This window comes from Macaca nemestrina, chromosome 17, assembly GCF_043159975.1.
Source record: "Macaca nemestrina isolate mMacNem1 chromosome 17, mMacNem.hap1, whole genome shotgun sequence".
NCBI classification, from domain to species: Eukaryota; Metazoa; Chordata; class Mammalia; order Primates; family Cercopithecidae; genus Macaca; species Macaca nemestrina.
Window position 1 is genome coordinate 48,100,268 of NC_092141.1, and position 23,298 is coordinate 48,123,565.

General features: G+C 39.1%; 1 protein-coding gene and 1 long non-coding RNA gene across 12 annotated transcripts in view; both read left to right on the top strand.

The window, feature by feature from the left end:
• The window catches only part of LOC139359591 (uncharacterized), a 75,061-nt gene extending 64,784 nt beyond the window's left edge, over window positions 1-10,277 (top strand). The window contains exon 2 of the long non-coding RNA XR_011615678.1: window positions 1-10,277. This exon is cut by the window's left edge and continues 39,522 nt beyond it. This is a non-coding gene — a long non-coding RNA (uncharacterized lncRNA).
• LOC105476856 (BCAS3 microtubule associated cell migration factor) overlaps window positions 1-23,298 on the top strand; it is a 710,244-nt gene that overhangs the window by 492,927 nt on the left and 194,019 nt on the right. The window lies entirely within an intron of this gene.

Here is a 23,298-nt window from a genome sequence, read left to right on the forward strand (position 1 = left end):
TTGAATTTTTGTTTTTGTTTTTATTTTAAGTTTTTCCTTAAAATAACAGACTCCTATTCCAGACTCCTATTGTCAGAGAAAAAGACTTTTTCTTTTTCTGTTTTTTTTTTTTAATCTACAATACAGTACCTACAATACTTGGCCCTCACAGATGTCAGTGCATGGACAGAAAAATTTCATTGTCTGCAGTCATGGATAATTTTAACATCATGTGGAAAAGTAGGAACTGTTGCCTGACTGTATTGGACACCAAAGAAAGCCCCAGTAGACAGGCTATTCTTGGAGCTTGCAGGCCTGCCTTTCAGGCCCATTGATGAAAAGACCTTTGTGTTGTGTGCCATGAGGTGGGGGAGGAGTAGTATTCAGTACTAGAAGAGTTAATAAACACCAAGAGCTGTGCTCATCTTGTAGCTTTACTAAGGCTTAATCTGTAAGCTTGATTACCTCCTAACCCTCTATCTCTTGCCTCTCCCTTCAAGCACTGCAGGGGCTTTATGGCGGTATTAGTGGCATTTTGCCCAACATTGGCTTTAGGGAAATCATTCTACAAGAAAGAAAAGCAGAAAGACTGAATCTGTCTGCTGTGTGTGGTCATTAACACAAGGATAACCTTATGAACTCCAGAGGGAGGAGGGGATGTCTGTCCTTACTAGAAAACTACAGGTAAAATGTCACTGTTTTTTTCTTTTTTTTTTCTTTTTTTTTTTTTTTTTTGGCAGCCCAATTTGTTATAGGCCTAGCGGCATCATGTAGAAGCACTCACTTGAGACATTTTCAGCAGGATATTCAGTCGTTTATAATGGAGTGTCCTTTGTATTCTCTGAGCTGTTTCATAAAAATAGATCTGCAAGCTGTAGCGACCTGGGATTTTTTTGTTAGAGACACATACACAGAGTTTCTATGTAATTAATTCCTGGTATTGAGATATTTTGGAGTCCGAGACCAGATTGAGTGCACCGTTTTGCCAAACATCATTAAGTCATTAGTGTAGGGGACTTGTTGTGAAGGACCGATTAAAAGCTCAGAGAAGCTGTTGTACATGTTTATATTAATCCCAAGAGCTTTCTAATATTCTCTCTTCTCGTTCTAATGAGAAGTCTCAGATAATGATGTATTATTTCACTTTAAAAAATCTTGGAAGATAAACCAAGACTGGAAAATGATTATGGCCACAGATAAGAGATTAAACTATTCAGCCAACAAGCTGTAATAAATAAACTCTAAGCCAATGTACTGTTAAACTGGGAGCCACTGGGTAGAAATAATTTGGCTAAAATTCTGGCCCAGTGTTGTCAGAGGATATGAAAGAAATAATGAAAATTCTCCCTTGCCTCAGGGTAAGTACTAGACTGCACATCCAGACTTGACCGTCAGGTCACCTAAAGGACAGGTGCCCTAGAAAATATGAGGAAACAACTCAGAGCACCCAATAGTAAGTGAGGCACTTCGATAGCATGTGATGGCTGAAGCTTGCTACCTTTCTCAGGAGCATCAGTCCCATGCTTTGTGTCTGCACAGTGGAACATAAAGCAGCAGCGCAGATGGCATATGGCACTGTCTGCAGTAGGCTTTGTGCTGTAGGCACAGAATAAAGTTATCCTAGCCATGTAGCACTTGAAATGAAGGGGAAATAAGGCAACCGTGTAGAGCCTGAGAATAGAATATAAGCGCCATGAGGACAGGGTCTTATCTTCTGTCATTGCGTCCCTAGTTGGAATAGTCCCTGATGGATTATAGCAGTTTGATTTAAAAAGAATCTAAGGTCAGGCACAATGACTCACACCTGTAATCCTAGCATTTTGGGAGGCTGGGGTGGGGGGGATCACTTGAGCCCAGGAGTTCGAGACCAGCCAGAGCAACAAAGTGAGAACCTGTCTCTACAAAAAATTAAAATAAGAAAGAAATTAGCCCAGCATGGTGGCACACGCCTATAGTCCCAGCTACTCAGGAGACTGAGGTGGGAGAATCACTTGACCCTAGGAACTCAAGGCTGCATTGAGCTGTAATAGCACCACTGCACTCCATCCTAGGCAAAAGAGCAAACAAACAGTTTAATTAATTAATTGGTATGACTGGTGAGGGACAAGATGATTAGTTCCTTGCCTAAGCCCATGCTTATATGCTAAGGGCTGAAACTGTGAAGACCCACTGGTAGTGGTTAAACGTAGGATTGTAATCGGATCAGAGCAAAGTATAGAGTTGCCATTAAATAATTCTGATAGCCACTCAGAGAACTGAGAAGTGATTTATTGCTGTAGGTGATATTATCTTTGAATCTTTGCTTGACCATTTATGGACCAATACACCCAGAAACAGTCTTTTGTGTAGTAACCCAGCCAAAGAGCTTAACTATTTTAATCATTTCCCTTTGATAGTCTGGTCATTTCTTTTGTCTTTTGAAGAAAATATCTACTATTTGGTGTTTCTTTCTGAGTTGCCAAATGCTGAGAAAGCAGACAGTAATTGATGTAGTGAAGATATTTTGCTTCTGTTACTCTTATCATCTACATATAGAGACACACTGGATGATAAGAGTCAACTCTTAAATCAAAATAAATAGAAGCTCCACCATGATATTTTTCATTGTCTGCTGTAACTAAGTTTGCCTTTATTCTTGAGTTGAAGTACATGATATGACAGCAGAGGTTGGAAACTTTTTAGTTGCTTAATATTTTATTTCTAATACCAGAAGTCTTGCTTTTTCCTTTTTTTTTTAATCTTGAGACAGGGTCTCACTCTGCTACCCAGGCTGGAGTACAGTGGCATGATTCTAGCTCATTGCAGCCTCAACCTCGGGCTCAAGGGATCTTCCCTCCTCAGCCTGCCTTGTAGCTGGGACTACAGGTGTGCACCACTACACCTGGCTAATTTTTTTAAATTTTTGTTTAGATGAGGTCCTACTATTTTGCCCTGATGGTCTCAAACTCCTGGCCTCAAGTGATGCTCCCACTTTGGCTTCTCAAGGTGTTGGGATTATAGGCATGAGCCACCACATGTGGCCATTGCTTTATGCTTGAGATTAAAAATGCTGTCTCATAGTATCCAGATATTCTAAATTTTGTGAAAGCATCCCACCATTTTTGAGAGGCATCTAAACCATTTTTAGCTAGTTGTTTATTAACAGGAGTGGAAGAGTGTGAACTATGAGTTTGTGACAACTTTTTTTTTTTTTTAACTTCTTATTTTGAAAAATTTTAAACATCGGCAGAAAGAGAAAGAGTAGCCTAAAAAATCCCCACTAGCCATCAACCCATCTTCAATAATTATCAATACATATGTAACAAACCTGCACGTTATGCACATGTACCCTAGAACTTAAAGTATAATAATAATAAATAAATAAATAAAAAATAAATAAATAAATAAATAACCAAGCTTATTTCATCCTTATCTCCCTAACCCTGCTCTTTGCTGGTTATTCTTATTTTAACAGCTTTATTTAGGTATAATTTACATACAATAAAATTCATCCATATTAAGTGTACAATTTAATGATTTTTTAGTAAATTGACAGAGTTATGCATCCAATACCACAATGGAGTTTTAGAATATTTCTATTACCCCATGTTCCCATATGCTCCTTTTTTTTTTTTTTTTTGAGACGGAGTCTCGCTCTGTCACCCAGGCTGGAGTGCGGTGGCCGGATCTCAGCTCACTGCAAGCTCCGCCTCCCGGGTTCACGCCATTCTCCTGCCTCAGCCTCCCGAGTAGCTGGGACTACAGGCGCCCGCCACCTCGCCCGGCTAGTTTTTTTTTTTTTTGTATTTTTTAGTAGAGACGGGGTTTCACCGTGTTAGCCAGGATGGTCTCGATCTCCTGACCTCGTGATCCGCCCGTCTCGGCCTCCCAAAGTGCTGGGATTACAGGCGTGAGCCACCGCGCCCGGCCCCATATGCTCCTTAATAGGAGCTCACACTCCCCAACCCTAGGCAGTCATTGATCTAATTTCTGTCTCTATGCATTTGTTATTCTGGACATGTCATGTAAATGGAAACATACAATATGTAGTCTTTTGAGGCTGGCTTGCTGGCCTAATGTTTTTGAGATTTATCCATGTCGTTGAATGTAGAATGTTGTGGACCAAGTCAGTACTTTGTTCTTGTGGTATTGGGCCCCTTTTCACTGAGCTTTCTTGGCCTTTATCTTGACTTGAATTTGTGGGCTATCTGCTGAGTAACTTCCCTGTTACTTTCAGTGTTGTTTTAGAGGAAAGGACAGTGTTGTTTTGTCTTTGTTTTAATAAAACCAGTATCTCCTCTGTGTCCATGCTGATTCTTAAGTTGTTTAAGAAAATATTTCCTTAATGGAAGAACCTTCTTTCAGGATCCTCCTATTCTTCCTCCCAATATTGAATATCATTTTTTAAAATTTGCCATTACAGTTTTTCCTGAAGAAACTCCCTTTCATTTAAAAATCTATAGTTTCTTGCTTTTAGAAAAGAAAACATTACTTTAAAATTTGCCATTTCATGTGTCAGTTGCCATATTGTTCACTCTAGGAAAATTTATTGTCAAGAGCTCATAGGAACAAAAAGCACCATCTTAAGTATGGTTTTTAGACAAACATGTTTTGAACTCCATGTTGTCTCAAATTAGAAATTTTCCCTTATCTCTGTAGTTCAAAATATATTTTTATCTAATTATATTCAATGTAATATATTTTTAGTTAATATACGTTTTAATTCATATGATGCCTCAAGCTAAGTATTGTACAAAGGACTCATAAACATAAACATATGTTTGTTATATTTTTCTACATGAAGTTTAAGATGTCCCCTTAAGTTTAAAATGTCCCCTAAGCATGGTGCTAAAGTGCTATGTATCTGTTGTTCCTAAGCTTTATTTAGGTAAATGTTATAGTGCAATTTGCTGTGAGTTTAATGTTCGTGAATCTACAATATGGTATGTCCAGAAAAAGAAAGAAGGAGTTCACCAACCTGTATAAAGCTTCTTGGGAAAATGCTGGTACCTATAGTGCTTGATTGAAACTATGGAAAAGATAGAAAGGTGGCTAAATTTGTGGATTTATGAGAAAATGAACTGTTGATAGGCTGAAAGCCAAAGAAATTTACATTACCCAGAGTTAGGAAGATGTTATGCCCTTCTCAGCTAGTGCTGGCTGGTTTGAACGTTTCAAAAGGCAATATGGTGTGAAGAATATTAAACTTTCAGGCAAGGTATGGTCTGCAAATGCAGAAGAATTTTTAAAGTACCAGCTTAAGTGTTACATAGGAAAAGGGTTATGTGGAAAAGCCGGTTTTCAACACTGTTGAGACTGGCTTGTTTTCGATTGAGGAGACATTGACAAGTGAACCGATGTTATGTGTAATAAATGACATTTTAGTTGATGAAAATGTTGTGACCAGGGTTTTGCAGGAACCTAACCCTGTTTTTCCCATAGAAATTTCAGTATTCACTAATTCAGTGTTCATAGTGACTTCCTAAGTACCTTGAGTAATGAGAATAGATTGTCATTGATAAAGTAATTGTGTGCAAAATATGTAAAGAACTCTTATAACTCAATAATGAGAAAAAAACTCAAAAAGTGGGCATTTGGACAAACACCACAGAAGATTTTTAAATGATAAAAAAAAAAAAGTACATGAAGAGTTGCTCTGTCATTAGTCATTGGGGAAATGATACTGTGTACAACTAGAATGGCTGAAATTAAAAGACTGACAATACCAAGAGCTGGTAAGGATGTAAAGAAACTGCAGAACTCTTACACTGTACATTGTTTTGGGGAATGCAAAATGGTATGTCCACTTTTTAAAATAGTTTGGTGGTTTCTTATAAAGTTAAATATATACTTGCCATCTCATCTAACCATTCTATGAATAGGAATTTACTCAGGAGAATGAAAATCAGTGTTTATAAAAAAAAGATTGTATGTAAATGTTCATTGCAGCTTCATTCGCAATAGCCAAAAACTAAAAGCAAACCAAATGTTCATCAACTGGCAAAGGGACAAACAAATCATGTTACCTCCCTACTTAGCAATAAAAAGAAGGAAGTACACAGCAACATAGATGAATTTCAAAGCATTGTGCTAAGTGAAAAAAGACAGACATAAAAGAATATATCATCTGTGATTCTATTTATATGAAGTTCTAGAAAAAGCAGAACTATAGAGGTAGAATGCTGATCAGTGATTGCCAGGGGCCAGGAGATGGGGGAAAGGGATGGACTCTGAAGAGGGATAAGGGGACTTTTTTGGAGTGATGGAAATATTCTATATCTTGATTATGGTGCTGATTACATTCTATATGCATTAAAAAAAAAAAACCTTTATCAATCTCAACACTTAAAATGGATGAGTTTAATTGAGGGTAAATTAAAGCCCTTACAAAGCTGGTTAAAACAACAGTGACAGAAACTCTTTACCAAAACCTGTTTGGTTGACTTGCCAGAATCAACTTTGCCAACACAAACCAAGACTTTGTTATCAGGGACATTCAAGATAGATCCTTCACTAAGAGATTTTAAGAACTCACTCAAAATAAATAATAAAATTAGTACCTATTTTTCCAACATTAAAAAAAAATGTACTTGAATGTATAAGCCTCTACTTCAGCCAAAGCTCCTGGTGTGTTGGGCTGTCTCCATATACAGTAGTAATAATTAAAATTTTTCTTTCTTCAAGTGGCTACTAGTCTAATGGTTTAAATGCTTACCCATATTCTACTATATTGTCTTCCATGACCATGCTGTGACCTCTCAAAACAAAAGTTAGAGATCGGAAGTAACCAACTGACAATTACAGTGGTTGATACACTCCAGTTTAAATAGAAGGGTCCTCGGTTAAAATATGGTTCATTCATGGGTCAAACTGTCCTTATTTCCTTTAATTAAATTAAGATGGACAAATGAGAGATGTGTGCAAGACAGAAAAAAAAAAATCCTTTCACAAATCACTGTTATCCTCTCTCTGAGTGTAAAACAAATCAATTAAAAGCATGTCAAAGCATCTTTTACTGTTGAACAACTTTAATGCAGAAAACATTTATTAAAAAATTTGAGTGAGAAATCGGTTGCCTTATACAGTTAAACATAATTTAATGTTATCTCTGAGAATTGTGGATTATTTTATATCCTCATGTTTGGCTAAAAATTATAACTTTGTGCTAAGAAAGTCTTCATTTTTCCTCTTCAAGTTGGAAATACCAACTAAGAAAATACAAAATATAAGAAAATACACAATTCACACTTGTATACATACAATTTAGTTTCATCTGTACATTTACTAAATAGTTCCTTGGGAGAGATGTAACATTAGAATGGAGGGTGAAATATAATTTTTATTTTTTCGCCGAGTAGCCAATTGCTTTGAAAAATGTAGTGCGTCTTCTCTTTCTAGTGCCTTAAATTGCTATTTAACATATGATAGCTTATTTATATATTCATACACATTCTATAAAACAATTTTAACCCGTATGTTAAGGTTGTCTTTATTACAGTTAGTTATCCATCCCTATATCTTAGCTCTGTTTTCACTAGTATATATGTAAATGTATACTGCTTAATGAAAACATTTTTAACCTGTGTGTTGATTTTGTTAGTTATCTATCCTTATATCCTTAGCTCTGTTTTCAGTAGTATACACATGTAAATTTATGCTGTGTAACTCAGAGAGCCTGCTTCTAGCTTGTCTTTCTTACTTTTTCATACTTGAATATGTTTTTTCCTGCTTTCTAAATTTGGTCATAAATATGCTCATAACTTATTTTAATTGTTCATTTCAATTTTTGTCTTAATATTATTTTAAATTTTCAATCGGTTCAAAATTCGAAACATAAAAGGATACATAATGAAAAATCCTTTCTCCCTTCCCTGCCCCTAGCCACCCAGTTTCTCTGTTTAGAGGCCACCAATATTAACAGTTTCTTTTTTTTTGTTTTGAGACGGAGTCTCGCTCTGTCGCCCAGGCTGGAGTACAGTGGCGCGATCTCGGCTCACTGCAAGCTCCGCCTCCTGGGTTCACGCCATTCTCCTGCCTCAGCCTCCCGAGTAGCTGGGACTACAGGTGCCGCTACCACGCCCGGCTAATTTTTTTGTATTTTTAGTAGAGACGGGGTTTCACCGTGTTAGCCAGGATGGTCTCGATCCCTGACCTCGTGATCCGCCCGCCTCGGCCTCCCAAAGTGCTGGGATTACAGGCGTGAGCCACTGCGCCTGGCCAACAGTGTTTTATGCTGAAATGTTTTATGCAGTATACATTTGGGTAGGGGAAAAAATGAAGTAACCCTTATTTATTCAAAATTTCAAGAGTATTAAAGTGCCATTGGTTTCTACATGTTGTTTTTATTGAGTCAACTTGCCAACACAAACCAACGTAAACCGAGACTGTAAGTGTTATCGAGGACATCAAGATAGACCCTTCACTAAGAGATTTTAAGAACTCACTCAAAATACTCTCAGCATGAGGCTTTTAGAGTTTCCTATCTTTGGACTTTACGTTGCTGATATGTGTTCTCGACTAGATTTCTGGTATGTCTGTGAAACTCCTTTCTTATCATTCGTTTTTTAGTCATGGACAAAGCCAGTAAAAGAGAGCATGGATATGAATTATTGAGTAGCACTGATGACTAACACAGTTACCCATGTTGCTTTTCCCTTATAGTCTATACTTAAAATTTTTTCCTTCTAAAACATCTAGAGCTGAGAATGACAGTTTTACCCCCTTACCTTTGTAATAAATAAATAGAATTTAACAACACAGAACAGAAAGCTACATTCCAGAAAAACGTTGGCAACTGTGTATAGGGTTATTTATTGATGACTTTGCTCATTGGCAGTATAAAGTTTATGTCACTCGTCATTAGCAGTAACAATTTCACCACGTTATGTTCTCTTTTTATTTTCTCTGATGGCAACATGTGTCTGAACAGGGCCACTGGCTGTGAGTCAAGAGGTCAGTCTTTGAGGTTAAGAGTGGATGGGGTCATTTGCTATTAACCTAAGATTAGCAGCTAAGATTTTTTTTTCTTTCTTTCTTTTTAACAGATTTCCTCCATTTGTATAACATGCCAAATTAATCTTGCCCAATTTTAGAAGAATTTCTCCTTTCCGACCTGCATTTTATTTGCTTAAATTTATCATTAAGGTATTTTTTTTCTATCCAGATTTCTTTCTAGCCCCCATCCTAGTCCTCAAAACAATGTTAACTTTTTCTAAAATTTAAAAATTTTCCTGTCTTTAACATTCATCTTCCAATGTACAAATGCAGCTAATATTTTCTCTGCTCTTGAACTTTAGAGGGAAAAACAAATACATGGCAGAATTGTAGGATTTCAGGGATGTCCTCACCCCTAAAACAATCTCTCCTTGCTATTCTTGCTATTGAACAGTCTCCAACTCTTAAACTAGCAAGTTTTGTTGTTGTTTAACTTTAAGGATCTATTGAGTTGGTACCCTGATACCTGAAACCTCTTATTTCTCTTTTCTCTTCAGCCAAAAGTATTACCTATTATGCTGTAGTTTCATCAGTCATCTTTGAAATATGAAGAGAGTGCTTGTATAATAAGAAATGTGTTCTCCATGGAATTTTTCAATAAGAGAGCTCCCACTCGATTCCTATTTTATATTCTGGTACAGACCACAAGTCTGGGAGCCAAGTGGATTTTAGGTGTTTTATATCAAAGTCGTTTATCTTAAATCTTGGCTCATTTGATTACTAGAAGGAGATTTTGCTTACCTTTAAACAACTTTATTGTTATTGGTGATTCTCTTTCTTTTTCTCTAAACCTTAGCAGTAGGTCTTAGCTTGTGCTAAGCATATAGAGTCCACTGTGGATGCAACTACAACAAGCAAGGAGAGGTCCTGCATGCAGCTGCTCAGAGTGCTGTGTCGAGCTTAATGGGTATAAAGAAGGAGAAGAAAGTAAAGTGTATACATACAAATTTTAAATATATTAAACCTATGATAAGATACAGATTAAAAATCAACTGGATTTCAAATCATATTATTCAGTAAAGAATGGCATACTTGCCGGGCGTGGTGGCTCATGCCTATAATCCCAGCATGTTGGGAGGCAGAGGTGGGAGGAGCCTGGGAGGTTGAGACTAGTCCGGGCAACATAGTGAGACCTCATCTCTACAAAACATCAAAAAATCAGCCGGGCTTGATGGTGCATGCCTATAGTCCCAGCTACTTGGGAGGTTAAAGCAGGAGAATTGCTTGAGGCCAGGAGGTTGAGGCTGCAGTGAGCTGCTATCATGCCACTACACTCCAGCCTGGGTGACAAAACAAGACCCTGCCTAAAAAAAAAAAAAAAAGAGAGAGAACAGCACACTTCAAAGGGTATGGTTTTTATTGCTACGCTCTTTTATGTGCTTGGAGTTGAGGAAGGTGGAGAATATTTAAGGAAAGCTTTCTGTAGAAGTATACCTGGGAGAAGTGTAATAGCAATCCAGGTAGAGAAGATAAGCATAAGTGAAGGTACAGCGGCAAGAGATAGCATAGTGTATTCAGAGGGCTCACAAGGAGGTTGACCTTGCCATCATATAAAGGCCTTGCAGGGAGTCATAAGATATTAATCCAGAGCAGTGTGTATTTTAGTTAAGGAACTTGGACTTCATCCTATAAGAATGGAGAATGGTCTTAGGCAGAAGAGGAGTGACAGAGTCAGGCTTGCATTTTAAATGTAGTTTGGGAGCTGTAGAGAGAGCAGATTTGAAGAAAGGTTTAAAATGAAGTCAGGGAGACCACTTAAACTGTTGGCCCGACACCTAGGGCAAGGGTAGATGGAATTGAAAGGAGAAGAATGGAGAGGATTAGAAAGTAGAAAAATAGCTACAAGTAAAAATTGTCAGGCATGGTGACTGGATATCAGTCATGAGGAGAAGGGGGAAGAGTTTAATATAAATCCCAGATTTCTGTCTATGCTAATTAAATGGAAGAGAGAATATAAGAGAAGCAGTTTAAAGAGGAACTCAATCCTTTTAGGAATTTGTCCTTGATGCGCCTATGAGATGAAAAAAGGCACGTCAGCTGGCCGTTAGTAAAAATGTGGGAGTTATCAACATATAGCAATGTAAAAGGGAAAATACGCAGAGTGAGAAAAATTGTTGGCCTAAGGACACGCCCTGAAAATCAGCAAAATATTACAGACTTGTATAGGATGATTTGTACAGAATGAACTGTCAAAGAAGCAAGAAGAGAAACTAAAAAGTGCAGTGCCAACAGGAGTCATAGGGGAGTGAGCTTCAATCAGCAGTGTCATTCCTTATAGAACAGTACAGTGGTTCCCGATGATGAGGACAGAAGTATTTATTGTTTTATAACAATAAGCAAATTATCAGAGGCAAGAGCAGTTTGAATACAGCAGAAAAGAGGAAAGCCACATTACCACAAATTATAGCATGAATAGAAATGACTAGCCTAGCCGGGTGCGGTGGCTCACCCCTGTAATCCTAGCACTTTGGGAGGCCGAGGCAAGTGGATTACCTGAGGTCGGGAGTTCAAGACCAGCCTGGCCAACATGGTGAAACCCCATCTCTAGTAAAAATACAAAAAATTAGTTGGGTGCAGTGGTGCGCACCTGTAATCCCAGCTACTCTGGAGGCTGAGGCAGGAGAATCGCTTGAACCCAGGAGGCAGAGGTTGCGGTGAGCTAAAATCACAACACTGCACTCCAGCCTGGGCTATGGATGAGACTTCGTCTCAAAAAAAAAAAAAAAAAAAAAAGACTAGCCTGGGCTACATAGTGAGACCTCATCTCTACAAAAAAATTTATTTATTTATTTTTGTTTTTTGAGATGGAATTTTGCTCTTGTTGCCCAGGCTGGAGTGCAATGGTGCGATCTCAGCTCAGCCTCCCAAGTAGCTGGGATTATAGGCATGCACCACCACACCTGGCTAATTTTGTATTTTTAGTAGAGACGGGGTTTCACTATCTTGGTCAGGCTGATGTCGAACTCCTGACCTCAAGTGTTCCACCCACTTCAGCCTCCCAAAGTGCTTGGGTTACAGATGTGAGCGACGGTGTCTGGCCTACAAAAAAAATTTTTAAGTAGCTGGGTGTGGTGGCACATTCCTGTGGTCCCAGCTACTCAAAAGACTGAGGCAGGATGATCGCTTGAGCCCAGGAGTTTGAGGTTACAGTGAGCTCTGCATCACCACTGTACTCCAGCCTGGGTGACAGAGCAAGATACTGTCAAAATAATAATAATAATAAATCAGCCTGGGGAACATAGGGAGACTCAGTCTCTACAAAAAAAAATTTTTAACAATTACCCATCTACTCAGGAGGCTGATGTGGGAGGACTGCTTGAGCCCGGGAGGTTGAGACTACAGTGAGCTCTGATTGCACCACTGCACTCCAGCCTGCTTGTCAGAGTGAGACCCTGTTTCCAAAACAAAATCCATAAAGTGAAGTAATACTTTTAATATGAGTAAAGACAAATTATAAAGTGAGCAAGTAGGAGATGAATTCACTCAGGTGATAGGAAAAGAATAAAACAATTAAAAAATTTAAGATCCTGGAAAGGACAAAGTAATAACTTTACAAAACAAGAAATTGTATAGCAAAAGTTTGCAGAAATGAAGCAAGATAAGAACAAGTGGATATGAAAAATAATCACTTCAGGCTGGACGTGGTGGCTCACACCTGTAATCCCCGCACTTTGGGAGGCCAAGTTGGGCAGATCATGAGGTCAGGAGATCTAGACCGTCCTGGCTAACATAGTGAAAACCTGTCTACTAAAAATACAAAAAATTAGCCAGGTGTGGTGGCAGGTGCCTGTAGTCCCAGCTACTCGGGAGGCTGAGGCAGGAGAATGGCGTGAACCTGGGAGGCAGAGCTTGCAGTGAGCCGAGATTGCGCCACTGCATTCCAGCCTGGGCAACAGAGTGAGACTCCATCTCAAAAAAAAAAAAAAAAAAAGAAAAAGAATTACTTCAAAATATCAGCAGTAAAGTAATAGACATTGAAATGTAACTCAGTAACAATTTTAGACTGTATATTTGAACAATAGTTCACTCAGAAAGAAGCACAGAGGTAGAAAAATGTGAAAGATTAGTTAGTTGAGAAACATACAGTTTAGAGTCTGAGCATGGACACTCACACCTGTAATCCCAGCACTTTGGGAGGCTGAGGCAGGGGGATCACCTGAGGTCAGAAGTTCGACACCAGCCTGGCCAACATGGTAAAACCCTGTCTTTACTAAAACATACAAAAATTAGCTGGGCGTGGTGGCGGGTGCCTGTAATCCCAGCTACTCAGGAGGCTGAGACATGAGAATCACTTGAACCCAGGTGGCAGAAGTTGTAGTGAGCCAAGATTGCACCACTGCATTCCAGCCTGAGCAACAGGGCAAGGCTCTGTCACAAAAAAAAAAAAAAAAAAAAAAAGGAACATAGAGTTTAGAACCATCTTTATATAATAAGAGTTCCAAAATAATATGATAGGGAGAAGCGACGTTCACATAACTACTAAGAATTTTCCAGAATTGTAGTCCTCAGATTGAAAGTATAACTTGAGTGTTGAGCAGAGTAAATAAAAATAAATTTGTATTTAAGTACTTTATTGTATAACTGAAGACCATTGATTTTTAAAAGGCTAGCTGAGAGAAAAGACATGTTTTCTACATAAATGTGAAAATTAGGTTGGTGACAGACTTCTAATTTGGCGACAGTAGATGGCAGAAGGCAATGGAGTACTATACCAGAGTGCTGAGCTGATAAAAAAGATATTATTTTTATCTTACAATTCTATACCCAGCTAAAATTCAATACTTTTACACAGGGGCAGGAATTTACCACTGTCATGCTTTTGTTGAAAAAGAAAATCCTTTAAAAATGTGCTTCACCAACAAAATATAAATGTAGAGGTAGGAGTGATATGCAAGATTCATAATTACGATGGTAGTTAACTTTGAATTTTATAATAATATAATAGCAATACCTTTCATATTATAATTTACTTACATGGAATGAAAAACTCAGGAATGACAAGGATGATATGGAGTTGTTCACTGGCCATTAAAGCATATTCAAGACAAATATTGAGATCCCGAGTAACCCAGAAAAAGTATGGTATAAAAATTTAAGGACGCTGCCAGGCACAGTGACTCACACCTATAATCCCAGAACTTTGGGAGATTGAGGCAGGTGGATCACCTGAGCTCAGGAGTTCAAGACCACCCTGGTCAGCATGGCAAAACCCCTTCTCTACTAAAAATGCAAAAATTAGCCGGGTGTGGTGGCACATGCCTGTAATCCCAGCTAGTCAGGAGGCTGAAGTGGGAGAATCACTTGAACCCAGAAGGTAGAGGTTGCAGTGAGCCGAGATCATGGCACTGCGTTCCAGCCTGGGCGACAGAGGGAGACTCTGTCTCAAAAACAATAAATAAATAAATAAAAATTTAAGGACAAACCATAATAGAAATATAATGTATAGCTTCCAAACATATAGAGAAAAAATTACTATAGAAAACTATCAGTGCAATATGAGGCAGGAGAGAACAGATCATACAAAATAGGATAGTAGAAATAAGCCCCAATATGTCAATAACCAAACTTCAATGACAGGGGATATAAGATTGAATTTTTGGCTGGGCATGGTGTCTTAACGCCTGTAATCCCAGCACTTTGGAAGACCGAGGCGGGAGGATCACCTGAGATCCAGAGTTCAAGACCAGCCTGACCAACATGGAGAAACCCCGTCTCTACTAAAAATACAAAATTAGCCAGGCGTGGTGGCACATGCCTGTAATCTCAGCTACTCGGGAGGCTGAGGCAGGAGAATGGCTTGAACCCAGGAGGCGGAGGTTGCTGTGAGCCGAGATTGCGCCGTTGCACTCCAGCCTGGGCAACAAGAGAGAACTCTGTCTTTAAAAAAAAAAAAAAAAAAAAGAAAAATTGAATTTTTGAAAACCTAGTCATATTCTGCTTATAAGAAAAGTACAGGTCAGGCGTGGTGGCTTGCACCTGTAATTCCAGCACTTTGGGAGGCTGAGGTGGGCAGATTGCTTGAGGTCAGGAGTTGGAGACCAACCTGGCCAACATCGTGAAACCCCATCTATACTAAAAACACAAACATTTGCCGGGCCTCATGGTGGTCACCTGTAATCCCAACTATTTGGGAGGCTGAGGCAGGGGAATCACTTGAACCCAGGAGGCAGAGGTTGTGGTGAGCCAAGATCGTGCCACTGCACTCCAGCCTGGGTGACAGAGCGAGACCCTGTCTCAAAAAAAGAAAAGAAAAGGAAAGGAAAGGAGAGGGGAGGGAGGGGAGGGGAGGGGAGCGGAGGGGAGTGGAGGGGAGGCTGCAGATTGTGCTATTAGCTTGTATTAGTGGTGTCAAATTTTAAGTCAGTTTCTGCTGTAAACAACAAGTGGCTTCATTCTTTCCTCACTATTACAAATGCGAGACAGAGAGAAAATATTGCCTTGTAATGTCACAGACTTTGTCATCGGTTAACCCGAGTTCAGAGAGGCTTCCAGATCACATCAGTTAATTCCACCAGCAAGTGAAAACTGACTGAAATTCTGAGCTGCCTTTAAAGCAATTCTAGCCCTCAAGCTTGTGAGGAGTTATAAAGATATACTTTCTAAGTCAGGCACGGTGGCTCACGCCTGTAATCCTAGCACTTTGGGAGGCTGAGGCAGGTGGATCACCTGAGGTCAGGAGTTTGAGATCAGCCTGGCCAATATGGTGAAACCCTATCTCTACTAAAACATACAAAAATTAGCGGGGCATGGTGGTGGGCACCTGTAATCCCAGCTACTCAGAAGGCCGAGACAGGAGAATCACTTGAACCCAAGAGGTAGAGGTTGCAGTGAGCTGAGATCATACCATTGCACTCTGGCCTGGGCAACAAGAGCAAGAGTCTCGTCTCAAAAAAAAAAAAAAAAAAGATATACTAACTATGTGACTCTTAGATTCATAGGCTACATTTCCTTTTGGAATTGTTTTTCAAAGACTGAAAATGCCTATATTAGGAAGTATCTTCACTTTCCATCTCCAGCTCCCCTGTTTGTCAGTTCTTCTATTCTGACCCCTAAGATGTGGTTCACGTTTTAATTACAGTTATGTATGGCAGTCTCCATCTGCCATAGCCAGCCAGCCTGCAGGCTTGAAGAGAATGAAGGAGAGGCTAATACTGCCTTCTTTCTGACAAACTTCCATGGAGCTTTCACAGTTAAGACTCTAATAATCTGTTGCAATGACTGAAGTGTCCTGTAAATGATCACTTATTACAAATGTTCAGGTAGATGTGTCACTTTAAGCATTAACAATTTATTTTTAATTACATTTTTTTATTCTTTACATATACCAATTGTGCTTATGCCCAGAAGGACTTGATACAGTACGTGAAAGTTGTAAAAATTTGCTGTTCATTCTCTTCTCCTCATTTAACTGCAGATGAAATATTGGTTGTCCAGGATAAATCATCCTTAATGGGATATTTATACTCTTTCCTCCAAACACTGTGCGTCTCTCCACCAGCCATACTCTCCCCATTTCCCTTTTTTTTTTTTTCCAGACAAGGTCTTATTCTGTTGCCTAGGCTGGTGTGCAGTGGTGCAGTCATGGCTCACTGCAGCCTCAACCTCCTGGGCTCAGGTGATCCTCCTACCTCAGCCTCCCAAGTAGCTGGGACTTTAGCCACCATGCCCAGCTAAACTTTTATCTTTTTTTGTGTGTAGAGATGGGGTTTTTGCCATGTTGCCCAGGCTTGTCTCAAACTCCTGGGCTCAAGTGATCTGCCCACCTTGGCTTCCCAAAGTGCTGGGATTACAGGTGTGAGCCACTGCATCTGGCCACCCTCCTTTTTTTTAAAGATGGAATTTCTCTCTGTTTCTCAGGCTGGACTCAGACTCCTAGACTAAAAGCTATCCTCTCACCTCAGCATCCCAAGTAGCTGAGACTTATTTATAAACTTTCCAGTTAATTGTGACTACAGTTATGCACAGATTAAGCATAGATTTATTCTGGTTGGTAATGATCATAAAGAATGATCTGAGGCCGGGCACGGTGGCTCACACCTGTAATCCCAGCACTTTGGGAGGCCAAGGCGGGCGGATCACGAGGTCAGGAGATCGAGACTATACTGGCTAACACAAGACCATACTGGCTAACACGGTGAAACAAACCCCGTCTCTAGTAAAAATACAAAAAATTAGCCGGGTGTGGTGGTGGGCGCCTGTAGTCCCATCTACTCGGGAGGCTGAGGCAGGACAATGGCATGGACCCGGGAGGCGGAGCTTGCAGTGAGCCGAGATCATACCACTGCACTCCAGCCTGGGTGACAGAGTGAGACTCTATCTCAAAAAAAAAAAAAAAAAAAAAAGAATGATCTGATTGGCTGTCTTTGGGAATGATTGTTTGTAGACTGTAGTAAAGATGAAAAATCCAAACTGATTTTTATCTTTTTGTGCTGTTAAAGTATAAGGATCTAGAATTTTTATTTATGGACATTGATGTCAGAAGCACATATATGTAGTTTTAAAACTGAAAATATATCTTATTTTTACCTCTCATCTAACTTTGGAGACCACAGTCACCTTTGCAGATCTATCTGGACAACTTCTGAGGTTTATTCAAGTCTCATTTGTTGCTGCTCTAAATTCTTGCTCTGACCCTATCTGAAATCAGTGTAGTCTGAACTACTAGAGAGAAGTTACTCCATAACACAGTGAATCTCAGAATTTATTTTTTCAACTGATACTTCCAGCTCTGGATTCTGTGACATTTGCCCAAAGGGAAACACCGGTCCCTTGGATTACACTGTGCATCCATTGTCTGAACTGTCACAGCAATAGCGCGTAAAGCTGTTTGCATAGCGTGCTAACTCTATCAGGGTCATTTCCAGTCTGTGGCCGCTAAAAATGAAAACCATGCCCCAGCCGGGACAAGAACAGGGTCAACAGCTGGCAAAGGATATGGCAATCATTTATATAAATATGCTTTCTCAAGCCCACAAAAACAAAAAACCCCAACCCAACAGCTGGGAAGGGTTGGAAGTAGCCCCAAGGCTGGTTAGTCCCCTTCCAGATGGGGAGGTTAGACTGGGGCTAGCCAGACTGCTCCACATAGACTTCCGATTCGAATTAGAAATGAAAAGAGGAGAGGAAAGGGAAAAGGAAGAAAGGCTACAAGCATGACTGCTCTGTTTTTCACCTAACTTAATCAAATAAGTGAAGACTTTCCGAGACGGAAGGCTTGCATTTATCGGCATTCACGCTCCGTTTTTTCTGTTTATCATAGTGTCTTAATACACTTTTTAACCGCTGAAACAGAAAGCATATATACTCTGAAGTATAGTTTATATATAATGTCATGGTTATTTGTAGACAGATTGAAGAACCAGTCTCAGATTTATGTCCTGTTTACATCTCCCAAACACTTATGTAGAACATTCAATGCTAGAGAAGATAATAATTGTGGTGTTGGCTCACTCCCAGAATTTTATCCAAGGGATAGGGTTCATTTTTGTAATTTGATTTACTTTATAATACATCGTTATTGCACATCTAATATATCCAACAGAATAACGAGTACCATTTTCCTGGGTTCATCTTAAGGTTGCGTACCATGAGGCAAAGTATTATTTTTGTAACCTGTTGACGCTTCAAGAGGCAAAGGTGGAGAGTATATGACTTTCAAACTCTTCCAAGAGTGACATAAAAGACACCACAGTGATGAAGAAAAAATTTGTTCTCATTATCTAGAAATGGGCCGCTTCTTCCTAATAATGGAGAGTGCTGCTGAAGCCAAATTGAATGGCAAGCAGCACTTTCCTCCTCTCCAGTCTTATATTTGCTTAAGGAAAAAGCTTACATAATGAATATATTTATAGGTGTAGGATGAGCTCATGATATCAGAATCCATAAAGATGTATAAATTAGGCTCTTTTGCCAACATTGAGGCATTTTCTTAGAGAATCTTCTGCTTTGACATAGAAGTTAGGTAATGCATTTTCCTTCTTGTAACAATCTGCCTGAAACAAACATTTCACCTTACTCATGAAATGTCAAAATTAGAAGGAACTGTAGTGATCATCTCAGATACCTCCTCTAATGAGTAGTAGAGATCAGAAAGTTAGAATGTGCAGAGGGAGGATGCTGTGGACCCCTCAATCAGGTATACATCTTCCAACTCTATACATGCAGAGAACCCCATACTGAGAAAGAACAGTGCCAAGTCAGACTGGATGAAGACCCCCAGGAGACCTGAATTATCAAAGCTATCTGCTGATCCCCAAACACACAGATTTACTGTGTAATTGTGTAAAGTAAACTCACTTTATTCTGTGGCCCTATAGTATCAAAACAAATGTTGCTCAAGCATCAACACTTTATTAGAAATTCTCATGACTTCTAGATGTGGTTTTGGTCATTTCCATAGATAAGTAATAAGATGAGTGTGTTAGGTGTTGGCTCTGAAAGTCCATCCCATCTATCTGTATAGTAATGAATATTAGATTTTAAGCTTGTTGGGGCCAAGAAATCTAGATCATCTTCATGTTTATATCCACTGAGTCTGGCACCTATGAGTACTTAGTGGATGTTTGCTGATATGCGATTAAGATAAAGTGCAGGATGTGTTGATTTTTTTTTTTTTTTCCCCCTGAGATGGAGTCTCGCTCTGTCACCCAGGGCTGAAGTGCAGTGGCGCGATCTTGGCTCACTGCAAGCTCCACCTGCTGGGTTCAAGCGATTCTCCTGCCTCAGCCTCCTGAGTAGCTGGGACTACAGGCGCCCACCACCACGCCCAGCTAATTTTTTGCATTTTTAGTAGAGACAGGGTTTTACCGTGTTAGCCAGGATGGTCTCAATTTCCTGACCTCATGATCCGCCCGCCTCGGCCTCCCAAAGTGCTGGGATTACAGGCTTGAGCCACTGCGCCTGGGGCGATATGTTGATTTTCAAATAATTCATTAATTTAAATATTTTCCTCTATAATAACTACAACCATTTTATACTAAAACTTTTGGGGAGAAGGGCCATTACCTTAATTTACACAATAGATCAATTACGTTTTGCAAGAAGGTGAAAGTAGACAGACATGTTTTTGACAAGTTGTTATTGCTATTCCTGCCATCTTTGATTCTGACCCATTTTTAGCTTCTGTGCATTTACTTTTAGTTAATCCGTTTGATTTGAATATACTGTTCAGTTATTCTCAAACACTTTCTTAGCATTTATCTTCAAACCTTAAGTGTAAAAATGAGACAGAGGCTTAGAGGTGTCCTCAGAATTTTAGAACTAGTGGTTTAATTTCCTGACTCTGAGAGTCCAAATGTTTTCTTAGATTGATGCGGATTGGTTTAACGTAATTGGAAGTTTGAAAGGTACATGTTTCTAAAGCTTTTAAGATAATGATACTTAGAAATCACTGATTGTTCCCTGATGATGAATGCCTTTAATATATGTTTACAAGCTCCAAAACTTTTAATATATCTTACCATACTCTGATTACTAGAAATATATAAATGAAACCAGCATTTCTCTATCCTGGAAAAAAAAGTGTCCAGTAGAGTCTGTCCTTCCTGAGCTTAGTTAAAGCAATTCTTCTATCTTATTTTTATGTTTTTTAACCTTTTCCAATTCTTAATACATTTGTGGTCTTACTGGGGTGTACCAGGAAGAAATTTCTTCCATTTCTTCTCCCTCTTTTTAGCTATCTGTATACCATGTAGAACAACAAAATGCATGTTTTTATCTGTTCTGTTGTACAGAATGTGTATGCTGCCAGCCAGCCTTACTGTTTCCTCTCTACACTGCCACCGCTACAACTGCTTCTCTGTCAAACATTAGACAAACACAGGTAGGAACCTAGTGCATGGTGTTACAGTAAAGACAACTTGACATCATACTGACTACAAATTCCCTCCCCTAATTTAAAGGCAAATAGTAGCTATCACAACCAAATTTAGAATGTGACACCATTGTTTAGGTGTATGTGATTCATTTTGATTATTTAATCACATTTTTTTTCCTTCTAATTTGTGTCCTGACTGTACCTTCTGAAAGGTTAGAACTGGTATAATAACTATGATGAACAAGTTATTCAAAAAATACTTTCAAGGTAGACAATGTTAACTTTAAACAGTGAACACAAAGGGTAATGAATTACTAATACCATAGTTCTCTTCTCAAACAGCAGTGACAGCTTAATTTTGATAGGATCCCTATGATCTTTGTAAGCGTATTCATGCCAGGAACGTTGTCCTCAGCAATAGATCCTATCTCTATCCCTTTTCCAAAAGCCCGGTAAAGTTAGTTTGCTTAAAACTACCTGAAAATATCTTTCTAGACATCCACCTTACTTCAGGGCCCTAGGGTCATAACCTCTTAACCTTATGGGTTATAGGTCTCTTGCTTTTTGATCTTTCTTGGTTCTTTAGTTTTTGCCTACTTCCTCCACAACATTCAAGCCTTGTTATATAAGGAAATTGGAAACACCAATTTTGGATGAGATAAGTTACCCTTTCTTCCAGAATAATCCAAAAAGATGATTTTAAATAGAAACATGCTTGGGAAAAATTTAGCAAAACTACGGCATCCTGTCTAAGCCAGTTTGAAGTTGCCCCCCTTCGTTTCTTATCCAATTTATAAAAAACAAAACAAAACCAACTTATAACTTACTGTTGACTTAGTGATAAAGTTTTTATTCAGATCCCAAAGGCAGCTTGCTTGAGACATCAGAAGGAGTCAGAGTGGTCTGAGTGAATGAGAAAGAGATTACTATTAATACAATTAGTTGGTTAGCTTATTATTCTTGCCTTACTGGGCAGTACACTGTTTGATAATAGTGACAACTAACATCAATTTGGCACTTACTATTGAGAAAGCATTATTTATTATTTTATAGCCATAGCAGCTTGGTAAAGGAGAGATTATTATCCTTATTTCATAATAAAGGAAACTGAGCTTCAGAAAGGGCCCTCAGCTTGCCGAAGGCCATATGGTAAATCAATGACCAAGCCGGTGTGGAATGTTAGCCTCCTGGATCCTGATCCGTTCAGCCTCCCAAACATTCCTCCTGAAGAGGCATTAGGACTGGAGCATATTTCTTTTGATTATCAATGCGGGTGGTGGTAAGGTATCCTCAGTTGTTTGGTTGGCTCTCTTATTATATTAGTATCTTTTTACTATTATCTTGCTTTGGTTTCAGCCGAAATTTGGATTTTGTTTCTTTGCCACACCCATAGGATCAGGTACTGTTAACCTGTTTGAGCCTAATAATCAAATATTGTACTGAAATTCCAAATAGAATTGGAAAATGTACTTTTTTGATGGGTTACCTTTCCTCTTTCCTGCCTCAGCCAGTCTCCATTAGAAATAATAAAAACCCTCATAGGATTTTAAAGCCAAGTTAGCAGCCCTGAATCAGGACAGGTGTTTATTTTTAATTCATACTCACAAAGCATTGTTTACCCATTTACCAGACAGAGCAAAAAAGGACAAATAGTAAAAAAACCAAACAAACAAACAAAAAAACAAAACACCAACAACAAAAGATTATAGGTCATACAGTTGTCTTTTCGTTCCATAAAAATTAGGAGGTCTCTTTTAAAACATTCAGATAGTGTTTAAATAATACATTTTAACCCAAACCTAAAACCAAACAATGACAGGAATATTTCTCCTTAAATGCAGACTACCTTGCATTCACAGGTATCTGCTAGTGTCATAGTCAGAACGAGGAGACCTGCAGACAGTAATCATCCTTCCATCCCCTGGAAACCACCCACTTGCCTGACTCACAAGAGCACTGAAGTGTGTGTGTTTATATGTGTATTTGTTCTGAATTTGTTTTGATTTTATCAGGCTTGCCAGCTGCATAAGCGGGCAAAGAATGTAATGTGGAAACCATCCATTGCCACTGGAAAAAGGATCCAAGAGGAATTCCTCAAGCTGGGAACATGAGCTGTGAGCAACATGTTTAAATAGCTAAATATCCAAAGTTTGAGTCATGTTCATTTGTTTTGGGGGATCACTCTCTTCTTTGAGGCTGAAAGAGTCCTTCTGACTTAGATATAACAAATGTGGTGCTGGAGGAGGTGAGAGACTGGAAGACCTATAGCGACTTTGCTCAGGTTGTGGTTAATGGTAAGAGAGAATACTGTGACCCTCTTTGGGAAGTACATTCCATGTTCAATCTGAAAAATCCATGGGCTTTTAAAAAAGCCTTTTCTTTACTTTCCAGTGAGTGAGAAAGGTAAGGGAAAGGAAGCTAACTTTTTTTTTTTTTTTTTTTTTTTTTGAGACAGGGTCTCGCTCCAGCCCAGGCTGGAGCGCAGTGGTGCGATCTCGGCTCACTGCAACCTCCGCCTCCCAAGTTCAAGT